Consider the following 13,724-nt stretch of genomic DNA (forward strand, 5'->3'; position numbering starts at 1 on the left):
ACAAAGAATATGTGTTTGCATAGGCTTACAACTGAAGAGGATGTTCAAAAGTTAAAACACTTTTGCGAATTGGATTGCTGATTTAGGTGATGGAAAACTAGGTGAAGACAACGATGGTGTATGCAATATAATGATTCCGAATCACTTTGTCTTGCAAATGTGACCCAATCAAAGAAATTGTTGATTGGCACATTTCCTTTGTACTGTAGTGGTCAAATGGATCCTAAACATCTTGAGTGTAGAGCTATATTAGCTCCAACATTAGATGTTGTTGACCATGTAAATGAATACATGAACGGTATGAATAAAGCATCTTCTAAGACGTATTTGAATTGTGATTCGGTGTGCAAGTCAGACACAAATGTTGATATGTTATCAGAAGTTCACACCACAGTATTTCTAAACAGTTTGTGGTGTTCCGGTGTCCCAAACCATTCTTTAACATTAAAGTTTGGATCTCCAATTATGCTTTTGAGGAATGTAGACCACTCATTAGGGCTTTGTAACGGCACAAGGTTGATCATTACACAATTAGACAACCATATCATTGAAGCTCAAATCCTGTGTGAAAATAATGCAGGTACAACTGTTCTTATCCCATGGTTGGCATTGACTTCTTCAGACCCAAGACTTCCTTTTAAATTTCAAAGGAAGCAATTTCCAGGGATGTTGTCATACGCTATGACAATCAACAAAAGTAAAGGACAAACGTTATCACATGTCGGTTTGTTACTAAAAAAAATTGTGTTTAACCATGGCCAGTTGTACGTAACAGTCTCGAGAGTTAGTAATCCTGATGGGCTCAAGGTTTTAATATGTGGTGATTCTAGAGGTTTTTTTAAACACTACACAAAATGTAGTTTACAAATAAATTTTCAATAATATGTAAAATTATTGTATTTTAAATTCCATCAAATTACCAAGACCATGTCATCTAATGGTACCCGAGTTGGACTTTCATTTGGAAGATTGTGATCAAGCCTTAGTGGAGGCATTATTGGCTGTAAGTCATTTTCCCCCAAAACATACATATTTTTCTTTGACTAATGCATCATTTTTCATTGACCTAATTTCTCCTATTTTGCCAAACACTGAAAACTCGAAAAATATTTTTTTAAAATCATTTTAAACATTTTCCGAAAGTCATTTTCCAGGTTTCCAAACGCGCCCTAAGTGTTAATCATTTTATATTTCTTAATTATACTATAACCATAACTATATAGCCGAGTTTCCAAACGCGCCCTAAGTGTTAATCATTTTATATTTCTTAATTATACTATAACCAGGGGCGGAGGCAGGATTCGTTGGTGCGGGGGGCCGATCAATGCGGTTGTCGTCGTGAACTAAGGAAACCAAAGAAAGGATTTAGGCATTTAGCTATCATTTAACTACTACAATATCTAAACTTTTTGTTGTTGTGAGGATGGATGAATCCATCTCCAATAAAGAATAATTCATAACAAAAATTCAAAGATTTCAAGAATAAAAAAGAAATGAAAAAGTACCTATGGATTTGCAGTTTGAAAATTGAAGAAAATCTGACTGTCTGCGTATTGCGTTTCTGGTTTACAAGTTTGGAATTTGGATCGTTGATATAAAACTTAGCAATCATTATTGTGTGGACCATAGTCCAGACAAACTGTGTGGACCATATTTTATATGTTATAAAATAACATTTAGTACAAAAATAATGTATTTTTAATATATTAATAATGTACATTTAGTATATTAAAAATGTACTTTTTATTATAGTTCACACAATAATTTGCCAAAACCTAGCCTAGAAATTTTTTTGGAGGGTAAAAAATTATATATATTGGGTGAGGGGAGTCACAAAATAACCATTATCTACAAATCTAATAAGAGCGAATAATGATAGGCCCTTAACTGGAACAAAAAAAGTGTCGGTACTAATTGTTTCTTAAAATGAATGGTTCATATTATTTTGATTTTAGTATCTTTTAATGATTTTCCTTATTTACCCTCTATTATATTATTTTCTTCCCTTAAATAACCCTAAATTCCGTTAGTTTAAACTTTAGTAACGGAATATTCCGTTAACTATTTATTATTCTTAACATACTATTAATTTATATAAGGTCTTAGGTTCGAACCTTATCCCAAGTATAGTTGGCATAATTGTTAAACATATATTATGAATAGAGTTAATACCCAAAATCGTCCTCGACTATAGTGATTTTTCTCAATTTCATCCTAAACGACTTTGGTGACCTAATATCGTCCCAGACTTTTGTGTTTCGCTCAATTTAGTCCCAGACTTTTGTGTTTTTACTCAATGTAGTCCCTCATTTGTTATTCTGTCCATTTGGTGTTAAATAAATAGACAATTCAGTAATTTTAATATGGCATCTCTTTACTCATAGACATGTGAACTGCGAAATCCCTTTTTTTTTTTACGAATTACCCCCAGAATTACTCCTAAAACTGCGAATATAAAATTTGATTTGCAGGTTCGGGAGTAATTCTGGGTGTAATTCGTACAAGAAAGAGGAATTTCTCACTTCACAAGTTGAAAGTAAAGAAAGATCAATATTGACATTATTGAATTGTCCCTTTATTTAACACCAATTTGACGGAATAACAAATGGATGACTAAATTGAACTTAACACAAAAGTCTGGGAGGATATTAGGTCACCAAAGTCGCTTAGGACGAAATTGAGAAAAACCACTATAGTCGAGGACGATTTTGGGTATTAACTCATTATGAATATGTTAAAATGTGTTAAAAAATATGTTATGCATGAAAACTTCTAAAGAAATTTGTAAGTTAATTTTTACTATATCATTATATTACTATCTATTGTTACCATATATTTTGAATTATTTATTATCATTCTCTATTGACAGCAATTGTAGCAATTGTCATGGACAAACTCTCAAAATAATTTGTCTCACCAAAGAATGGAAATTAAAAAAAATCATTGATTTCATAATTGTTGAAGAAAAGTATGTACTACAGTTTATTACTCTTATTAATTAAATAAATTAGTAGCTACAACAAAAAATAATACATATGCATTTAATTAATTTAGAATTAGATGTCTATAATGCTTTATTTAAAAAAAAAATCATTATAAAAAAACTTAAAAGAAATATAATTTTATTAGTTATATTATCTTTATTTTCTACAATTCAAAGATTCCTTACCTTCAAATTTATTAATTTATTATATTCACTACATTGTTCACTGTCTTCTTTTTTACATTATCTTGTAATTAAATATCAAAGTTATAATACAAAACATGATATATATATATATATATATATATATATATATATATATATATATATATTTATTTATTTATTTATTTACCAAGTATTTTATACAAATATAATAAATATTAATATTTTGTTCAATACTTTCACATGATAACCTACGACACACATCTCACAACACATGAAACATGAAGGGAAAAAACTACCACTACTAAATATCAATAGGTGTTTGTACGCTAAAGAGTTCATATTACAACTAAAATCTTAGTCATATACACAGCAAGACAAATCTAAAACTTCATACACCATAATCTCATTGCATGATGAATCCCTCTATGCTGCTACCAGTAACTTAATTGCACATGACACACTACCAATAAAAAAAAAAGAAAAAAAAAAAAAAGAGAGGACATGTACTAAAGATGAAAACAATAACAATGCTACCCAAAAGAGAATTAAGAAGAATTAGAGAAATTTAAACCAAAAGTAGTATTTATTTAGATTATCGCTTTAAGACTAAGTATTTAGACTAGCGTTATTACAAAGTTGTAAATTTTTATTTTAGTGACAATTATAATCAATCTCTCATATATTATCTTGCATTTATATACTTTAAATTACTGATTTAAATAAACAAATTCAACATTTATTTACCTATGCATGAACATCTCCTATATAATATTGCATTGATATGCTTTGAAATACTTATTTAAAAATAATTATTGGGCATTATCCCATTCGCACAAGGCGTGTAAAAAAACTAGTAATATTAATAAAATTAAAACAAAAAAAGTTTGTGTAGAGGGGCCAAGCCACCATTGGAAATAGGTAATTGCTACTCTATATACTAATTCTAGAATTTGTTTTGAGGTTTTGGGGGGCCAAGGCCCCCTGCTCATATAAGGTGGCTCCGCCACTAACTATAAGAGCATCCACACCAGTGGATATTATAAAGTTATTGTGAGATGAATTATCTTGGGTGAGGTTAACTAGGACTATGTGGTCTAATGGTACTCGGGTTGGACTTCCATTTGGAAGGTTGTAAGTTCGTTCCTCAGGAACACATACTACAATGTACAAAAAAAAGCTCTGCGCACAGCCCATCACTGCCATCAGTCCTTCCCTGCTTTGACAAGCCGCACGTCTCTTCTCATCCATCAATGGCAGAACGTATTATCTCACATCCTCCTTACCCAACAACAGCCTCGACGAATGCTTCTTTATTCAGTGATTCTTGTCCTCCAAGAAATCTTCAAATGTGGCTGGAACGGGAAAGAGCTCAAGATCAGAGGAGGGCTTTGATGGCCACAAGAGCTTAGGTGAATTCTTGGAGATTGGGTAGGGCAGAAACCGGTGGTTTTTGATCGGCGTTGAAACACCAAACAGAGGGACAGAGATCAACGTCCGGTTTCCTTGGGAGAGGACGGTGGAAACAGACTGATCCCCATGTTGGTTGTTAGTTGAAGAAGATCAGATAGGTTATCATCCACTGCACTCTTAGCTAGAATTGCAAATATTTATCACTGCAGTTTCCCTATTTTAATGGGTTGTATGTTTTTGTTTCTTATTTTAATTTGCTGAAGTCAACTATACTTGGGAATATGCATTTTGTATGATCTTTAATTTTGTGTATTGTACCATTGATGATTAATTGCTTTGAGCATAAAGAATTACTTATGTTGGATAAGCATAATTTCTCTGTACATGGGATCTCCTATCTGCTTTTCTTCTTTCAAGGGTAACCAATTTTAGTTTCTAAACATACCCATTAATGTAAAAGGAAAGAAAATAACTTTATAGAGTATTCTTTTTCAAAAAGTTGGTGGTTCAATTTCGACAGCCCGTCAGGCGTTATTGGGTAGAGGATGCACCGGCCCATTATCCTTCCACTGCAGAGAGGAGGAGGTTTTCGCTGCTCTGTGAAGAGAGCCTCACGCGGTGCCCTCCAATCTAAGGAAAAGGAATTTCGTTAATGATCGTAACAAACAGGATTATAGAGTATATCTAACTCTAACTGATCCTATTCAATAGCTAAACTAAGTCAAGCTATCTAAGCCACATAATATAAAATATATACAGGAAATAATAATAATCCACTTGGAACGGGCAAACTCTAACTGATCCTATTCAATAGCTAAACTAAGTCAAGCTATCTAAGCCACATAATATAAAATATATACAGGAAATAATAATAATCCACTTGGAACGGGCAAACCAGTAGATAGCAGCGAAGGCCCAGCCTTCAAGGAAAGGCCCACTGTTCCACCATCTTAATGCTCCCACTTGGGTTACAGGCTCACACTACAAAGCTCAGCAAGCAATTCTTCTAGCTACGGCCTTATTAAGAGAAAATATTTCTGCTCTAATTTCGATGTGGGAAATTGTTGGAGGACATGCTTGGCTTTCATCGCAAAAATGGAGCAGAGAACTGTGTGTGTGTGTGTGGGGGGGGGGGGGTTTTGTCAGCCATGTGATTTGCTTTGTATCATTGTGATGGAAATTGTATGATATTTGTTGAAGGCTAGGGGGGCATATATGTGAAGCAGAGACATATATAGCCTGGAAGCTTTAATTTGCTTAACTGAGTGAATGGAATGGCAGAGATGATTGGGTTCTTCTGGCAGCATCCAATCACACCCTATAAGCTTTGCTTCGTTTTGATTTCCATCTCACATTAATTGTGATTTGAGATAGGTTATATTATGCATACATATTTTTTGTGATGCTAATTTGATCCTTTTATGGATACTAAATGTGAAAAGTTAGCATCAGATGTTGTTGCCCAAAGATGACTTTCATCCATCTTGATTGTTGAGTTTGAATCTTTCTCTGTTTTAATGGCTTAGGCTATCTTTCTATTCACTATACTATTGTCCACTGGTCGGAAATTGGAAAGTTAATGGCGGAGCAGGTTCTTCTATCTCTCTCATGTATACACACTTGCACTTTGAATCTGAATTGATTTATAGAGAAATCTCAAACATTTCGGTTTGTATTGCAGACTGAGAAGGCTTTCTTGAAGCAGCCGGGAGTTTTTCTCAGGTTTAGATAGGATTTATGTGAACGAACTTTCTCATAATATGCTCATTTAACCTACACGCTTATAGGTGCTTTGTGGGGTGGGTTTCTGTGAATGGTTTGGAAAGTCTTTGGTTAAAATTTTAAAGTTTCCGTTTTTATTGCAATCTGCTTATAGATGGTTCAACATTATTTATGATTTTGCACATTGGAAAAGCTGAGATGTAGTCGGTCGAGTTCTTGAATCACTCGGTAAGTTTATATCAAGACTTTATTTGCACTTGCCTTCGTTCTTCTAAGTTTGATTTTAGAATATCTTTGCACCATACCAAAATTTACAACTGCTACAACTCTACCTAATTTTTATTAATTTGATTTAATGTTGTAAAATTCACCGATATAAATTGATGTTTTCTAATTAAAAGTTTATTTATATTTTTTTTCTAATTATATTATCGTTAATTATTTTATATAATAATTTAAAAGCTTTAACTTTTAATTGACAAACACTAACACACCATGGCCTTCAATTTTTAACCTGTAAAATATAGACAACTACCTCATAGTTGAATTGCTTTTTTTTTTTTTTTAAAGCCTAAACCGTGATATGTTATACATTGTGGATTTTTATTATAAGGTAAAAATTGAGATTTTTTTTTTCCCACTTAAAATGAATAGCTAGATTTGCAAATGTTTAGCACTGCAGTTTCCCTATTTTAATGGGTTGAGATTAAGAAAATGCTATGTTTTGTGTTTGTTTTATTTAATTCCTAAAATTGTATGTTTTTGTTTCTTATTTTAATTTGCTGAAGTGAACTACTTGGGATTTTGTATGATCTTTAATTTTGTGTATGGTCTAAAAGTTAACAAGTTTGGTGGAGTTAAAATCAATATCAATTTGTGAGAGAGCTGCATATGAACACTTTACATTGTTAATATGAATTCTTGTTAAAAAAGAGAGAAAATTGATATTAATATTTTGATTTCTCCTTTATATCTTAAGTGTTTGCTGTGCTCTTTTAATTGCAACAATCTATAATTGATGTGTACAGCTACAGCTTACTCGATCAGATATTCAGATCCGGGAGAATGTGTATCATCTTTTCATTGTTGTACGGGCTCTGTTGGGCTGTGCACCGGCCCATTATCCTTCCACGGTAGAGAGGAGAAGGTTTCCGTTGCTCTGTAAAGCCACCGGGAGAATGTGTATCATCTTTTCATTGTTGTACGGGCTCTATTGGGCTGTGCACCGGCCCATTATCCTTCCACGGTAGAGAGGAGAAGGTTTCCGTTGCTCTGTAAAGCCAGCCTCACGCGGTGCCCTCCAATCTAAGGACCAGGAAGCCTCTGCCTTCGCAAAGAATCCACGACACAACTCACCACTTGGAACGGGCAAGCCAGTAAATTGCAACCAAGGCCCAACCTTCAGGGAATGGCCAATTGTTCCACCATCTTAATGCTCTCACTCAGGTTATAGGCTCATGCTACCAAGCCCAGCAAGCAATTCTTCTAGCTACGGCCTTATTTAAGAGAAAATATTTCTGCTCTAATTTCGATGTGGGAAATTGTTGGAGGAAATGCTTGGCTTTCATAGCAATAAATGGAGCGGAGAACTGTGTGTGTGTGTGTATGGGTTTTGTCAGCCATGAGATTTGCTTTGTATCATTGTGATGGAAATTGTATGATTTTTGTTGAAGGCCAGCTTGGGGGGCTTATATGTGAAGAAGAGACATATATAGCCTAGAAACACAACCACTTAGTAGCCCTAAATTGTGAGCAGCAGGACTTAATCCATTTCTGCATTTGCTGCAATCCAAAATTACATTTTATGTAGTTGTGTATCCGAGTACCTTACGGATTGGATGAGGCAAATCTGCAAAAAAAGCAGAAATATTAGTTAGATTAGAATAGTTGTAGGTTGAAGATATGTGCAAATATGTATAGTATTACCTCTGCAAACATGAGAAGCAGTGTGAATGTGTGATAGAGACAAGAATTGCAGCCCAGGAAGGGAGAAGGCTGTCCAAGAATATGGGAAGCTAAGAGACTACAGAAAAGAACAGTGAAGAGAATCAAGAAAACGAAATAATGTTAACAGACAAACAGAACTAACTGCTATCAAGAAAATGATGTTGTTCTGCAGACCTCCATTGCCAGCCCGTTGGCAATCAAGAGTGTGCAGAACAAAAGGTTCTGCCTTTTCACCACCGGGAGGATCTTAGCTGCAAAAAGAAATACTTTAGACATCTGGTTTAGAAACACACATACAAACCAGATATCCATAGCCATTTTACAAGCATGAGCGCGGTCTCTGGGGTGCCCGGACTTGCTGAGAACTTCAAGGTCAACGAGGCTAAGAGATATGAGGCCAAGGGTGAGGCCAGCAGTGAAACCTGTGAAAGCCACCAACCCCACACAGACAAACACGTTTAACATGAACTTTGGACCACAACCTGGGATGTCAGGTTTTTCCTCCCTCATTCTAATCTCCTTGTTGAGTTTCAAGAAAATAGAATCCTGCTATGGTGCTGTCATACAATCCCAGAAAATGCGCTATAGCATGAGGTTTTCTTGTTTCCTTAGCCACACAAGAATGGCTCGGAGAGAAACACAAAAAGTTCAAAAGCCACTCTATCAGAGCCAAGTTTCAATCTTGGGACCTGTGGGTTATGGGCCCACCACGCTTCCACTGCGCCACTCTGATTTGTTGAACATTAAACTATTATTTTGTGAAGCATGCTCCGGAGGAGATTGATCCTTCCCCGAGTCAGTCCCGTTAGAAAGGGGAGGGGTTTTATATCCCACAGCTTTTCCTTTTATCCACTATAAATAGAAGATTTCAATACTTTTAAGACTTGCACAAGATGGAGCGGAGCTGTTGGCCAATTCACGATTGTTTTATTTGTATTATAAATACAAATGTTCGTACATCTACTAAAGACATTAAAATTGTAGTGAAGCACCTCAGGGGACTAGATTAAACCAAGAATTTATTTTTGACAGAAGTGACAATAAAATGAAGCATGAATCACGTCAATTAATAGAATTTTGTATTGCAAAAATTATGTTTGGGTACTACCTAGTGAGGGTGTTTCCCTCTAAATATTTTATTGCACCAGTTAATTTAATGAAAATTTATACCACAGGTCATAGTCATGCATTCTTGAAATATTTGCTTTTATGAAAAATTTGATAATCCTGCATTAATATTCGCCAGTCGAGGACCAAATCGGGTAAAAACCCAATTAACACTTAGGACCAAATCGGGTAAAAATGGCATAGTCAAGGATGAAATTGAAGAATTTTGGAAGTCGATGACCAAATTGATGAAATCCTCATAGTCGGGGGACCAAATCGGTTCCCCTTTTTTTAAACGAAAAATTATATGCGCAGCAAATGATGTATGAGTCTTCAACCGCAGCCAATTTCCAAGGCAAAAAAACAACATCATTAGGATGGTCCCATGGTCTAGTGGTTAGGACATTGGACTCTGAATCCAGTAACCCGAGTTCAAATCTCGGTGGGACCTTAGCAAGGACTATTGCATCTTTAATTTTTAATTTGGACGAAAAAGACATTTGACTTTGTAATTTGTTCTAGCAAAGGTCCTTCTGTTATCCATCCATCTCTTAATTGTCCTACTTGTTTTCCATGAAAAACAAAATACCAAGGGGGGACCATGGAAAATGTTTTCCATGAACCAAACAAAGGAAAATCTAGTTTTCCTCAAATTCAAGGAAAACATTTTCCATGAACCCATGCCTAAAGGAAAATCGTATTTTTTATTAAGATGAATTAAAATGTATAAAATTTTACTACCTTATTTAATCTTATCCCTTAAATAAACTAGAAATTCCTCTATCTTCAGGAACTCTATCAACAATAATGGTTAAACTAAAAGTACATCGAGCAAAACACCTAAATGATAATTCGATCATTATCTTATGTAACTACTTTTAAAACTCATTATTAAAAATGTCAATGTAAGGTAATAGAACATCGTGACACACTTGACGCATTAAAAAGATGACGAGACTACAACAATGCTGCAATCAATTTTGCAAATTCAAGAAATGAAGAAATTTTTTAAAAAATAGCCACTGTTGCGACATTCACTGATCCTTTATGTAAAATGCTAATTGTATATTCTTTAAATATTTTAAAACTAATACTCCGTATAAATTTACAATTCATTTCATTTTCTAAACTCAACTTACTTGGATTAAAGGCAAAATAAGCATTAACCTTGACAACAATAACACTTGGTATATGGAATGTAGTCACTGTTTAAAAAAGATTTATGCACAATGTGTCAAACTATTTAATTGCATGCATTGTGGTGAAAAAACAGCAATGGGTAGTCCTAGCGTTTTTACAAAGTTGTAAACATTTGTTTTAATGGCAATTATAATCAATCTTTCATATATTATCTTTTATTCAAATATTTTGATTTATATATTTAATAAACAAATTCAGCATTCAATTACCTATGCATGAACATCTAGTATATAATCTTGCATTGATATACTTTGAAGTACTTATTTAAAAATAAATATTGAGCATTATTCCATTTGTTCATGCGTTTAAAAAACTAGTAAATATATTATAATAATGGATATTTGCACTACTGGAAATTATGGAATTTCCGACCACCTGAAAATGATCTAAATTAAATTGATACCAAAAAGTCCAAAAAGTGGTCGAAAATAGCAACAAAGGTTTTTCCGGATACCAAAAGTGGTTGGAACAAGACTTTCGACTTGATATAAGATCACTTTCAGGTGGTCGGAAATTTCATAATTTCCAGTAGTGTTGGTTTGACTCCTCAATGTAAATAACATATTTAATTTTTTTTTTCCCTTTTAAATTTTCACCTAAAACATTATGTCTCGCCATCCTACTTTCTATATTTATATTTTAAATGTATTTTCATATAAATTAACACATTCCATCAAACTAAAAATAAAAAATAACACATTCCATTAACTCATTCAATTCGGTGCAGCATGGTGTTGGCAGTCCAGAAGTTTGGTTACTACCGCCAATTGGGGCTTTGAAATGTAATGTGGATGCGTCTGTGTCTGATAGATGTACTGTCATGCATCTTGGATCCTTACTTTGTGGAAGCTATGGCGGTCAAAGAAGTTCTTACTGGGTTGAAGATGGAACTGAGAGTGCTTATATTGTGGAGTTTAATTGTTTAAATTTTTGCATTGGTTTAGTTAATTCTGTTAGTCAGAACTTATCGTATGTTGGTTTAATTATATTGTTCAACAATGTTGGTTAATTGCTAGTGACATTGGTAACATTTTGGTTCGTCATGTCAGAAAGTCAGCGAATCATGTCACTCATGTGCTTGCACGGATTGCTGGTTCTCCCACTGTCCTTTAGGTGTGGAGCTCTTCCCCTTGATTGTATTTCGAATTTGATTTAATGCAAGTTCCGTTGGTTTTCAATAAAATAAATAATAAATAAAATAGAATACTTTGTAAAAATTTAATTTGGTCATCACTATAGATGAAATATAATGGAAAGAGTAACATGCAGTGTTGCAAAGATCCGCCAAGGCACTGATAAATCGATCCGAAGGCACTAGCTAGGCGCCAACCGCCTAGCGTATCACCATAATTGGTGGTCCCCGACTAGGCCGCCTTGGCACTGACCGCCTAGGCGGGCGATTAGTTATTGTCCCATTCTTTTTTAAATGGGTTATTTCAATCAAAATGACATCGTTTTGAGCGAAATAACCTTAAATTGTTCAAACTTTACATGTTTTTTTAGGTTAATATTTAATATTCTAATATTAACTATTAAAGTATTAAATAGTTTATAATTATCAATTCTTAAAAATTTAAATAAATTTAAATTTTTTTTTACCTTAGGCGCTAAGCGCCACCCGAGCGCCTAGCAATTTTTTCAACCATAATAACAAGTAAATTGAAATAAGCTTATCAACTTGAGTTTCAAAGCTAAATTTGTTGACCAACACCCAATTGCTCATCACCTTGTCTATACATATTCTTGGCGTATTAATTATTGGAGGTGTTCATTCAATTGATAATTGAATCAAATTTTTAAAATGTTTTAACCATGATTTGCGAATTTGTAAATTATTTTAACTGTGATTTACGAAAAAGTGAAAAATCATAAATGCTATTGGAAGGTGCATTGGACGAAGCTTATCTTTATGTGATTATACTGGAGCTGGTTGAAATTAAACTTGTGATTATATATCAATATATGTATGTGTTTTTAAAAAGAACAATATTAATTTAGATACAAAATTTGTATTTAACAGCGGTAAGTAAACTTTTAACAACTTTAATTTTATAAATAATCATATAGTATCTATATCTATAAAATTTATTGCTAATAGGTTCAATTATATTATTTTAATTGTAAATTAGTGGTTGGATTGACGAATTCTTGTTTAATTAATGAAAATAAAGCTATTTAAAAAAACCATTATAAATAACTGCAGAAGTTATATATAGGGAGAATAAAAAACGGACAACCCAATTATTCCTTAGAACAAGCACAGCACATTTTCCCTGTTTTTGATAAGGTAATTAATGTCTTAGCTAGAGTCGACTATTTCATTTAGTATTCATATTTCATCATATCATAGGAAGGGATGGGATGGCCCTTTAATTTTTGGGTGACTGAAACACATTTATGTAAACATATTTACTCATCATTCTAGGAAGAGGATTCTAACATGTTCTGAATTAGGTTAGTTTATGAAGAAGTTTGTTCTAACCCCGGCCCTCTTCTCTGAAGATCGAAAAGTGGAGTTGCTCAAAAACCTTAGCTTGCAGAGGAGAGCTCACCATACACAGCACGCACCTCAAGATTCGAGTCGAGACATATGATCAGTTGTTCAGCTCCGTCCTAAAGGTGATCAATTACAGCCATTCATTATTACTTCTATACCTCATATCTTACTAGTTGTTTTCCTTGCATGGAAGCATAGATTATTCTCTTTTATACAAACTTACCGACCAAATCTCTCAACTCTCTCATCTTCATATATCTACAAATCAGAACCTTCTCTGAGAATATATTATTAATTTTGGGAGGAAGGATCTTATGCTTTCTTTCAATTTTTCCCTTATGATACTGCTTTCTTTGTGATTAATTGTGTTCTGAGTACTTGACTCAATAACATAATTAATGCATAAATACATATATGCCGGCCTCGAAGAGATGAACTTCACATATGTTGAATGTTTGCTTTACACTTTCAACAATTTAATTAGCTCAAAAGGTATTTAAAATTTTCCCAACAAACAATCTTGGATAAACCTTTCAAAAAAATTTCCCATATTGTAGGAATCATGTAGCCATGAATAATTGTAGTGGTGATGATTGTAACTAGATGATTTTCCTAGTATCATGAGAACAGGTATCACTGTAAAGTATACAAAGCTAAAAGAAAGACTTATGAGGACAAAAGAGATCATACCAC

The 13,724-nt window shown here is 33.7% G+C and overlaps 1 long non-coding RNA gene and 2 other non-coding genes across 3 annotated transcripts; 2 read left to right on the forward strand and 1 right to left on the reverse strand.

Annotated features, from left to right (window-relative positions):
* Positions 1 to 5,077: 5,077 nt before the first annotated feature.
* LOC109172283 lies at positions 5,078 to 7,656 on the forward strand. The gene is made up of 2 exons (XR_002052714.1): positions 5,078 to 5,143; positions 7,541 to 7,656. It is a non-coding gene; the product is annotated as an uncharacterized LOC109172283 (long non-coding RNA).
* A 1,232-nt stretch (positions 7,657 to 8,888) lies between these two features.
* Positions 8,889 to 8,960, reverse strand: TRNAM-CAU. Its single transcript has one exon. It is a non-coding gene; the product is annotated as a tRNA-Met (tRNA).
* A 753-nt stretch (positions 8,961 to 9,713) lies between these two features.
* TRNAQ-CUG lies at positions 9,714 to 9,785 on the forward strand. Its single transcript has one exon. It is a non-coding gene; the product is annotated as a tRNA-Gln (tRNA).
* The last annotated feature ends 3,939 nt before the right edge of the window (positions 9,786 to 13,724 follow it).

The sequence above is a fragment of the Ipomoea nil genome, unplaced genomic scaffold (genome assembly GCF_001879475.1).
Source record: "Ipomoea nil cultivar Tokyo-kokei standard unplaced genomic scaffold, Asagao_1.1 scaffold0415, whole genome shotgun sequence".
Classification (NCBI taxonomy): Eukaryota; Viridiplantae; Streptophyta; class Magnoliopsida; order Solanales; family Convolvulaceae; genus Ipomoea; species Ipomoea nil.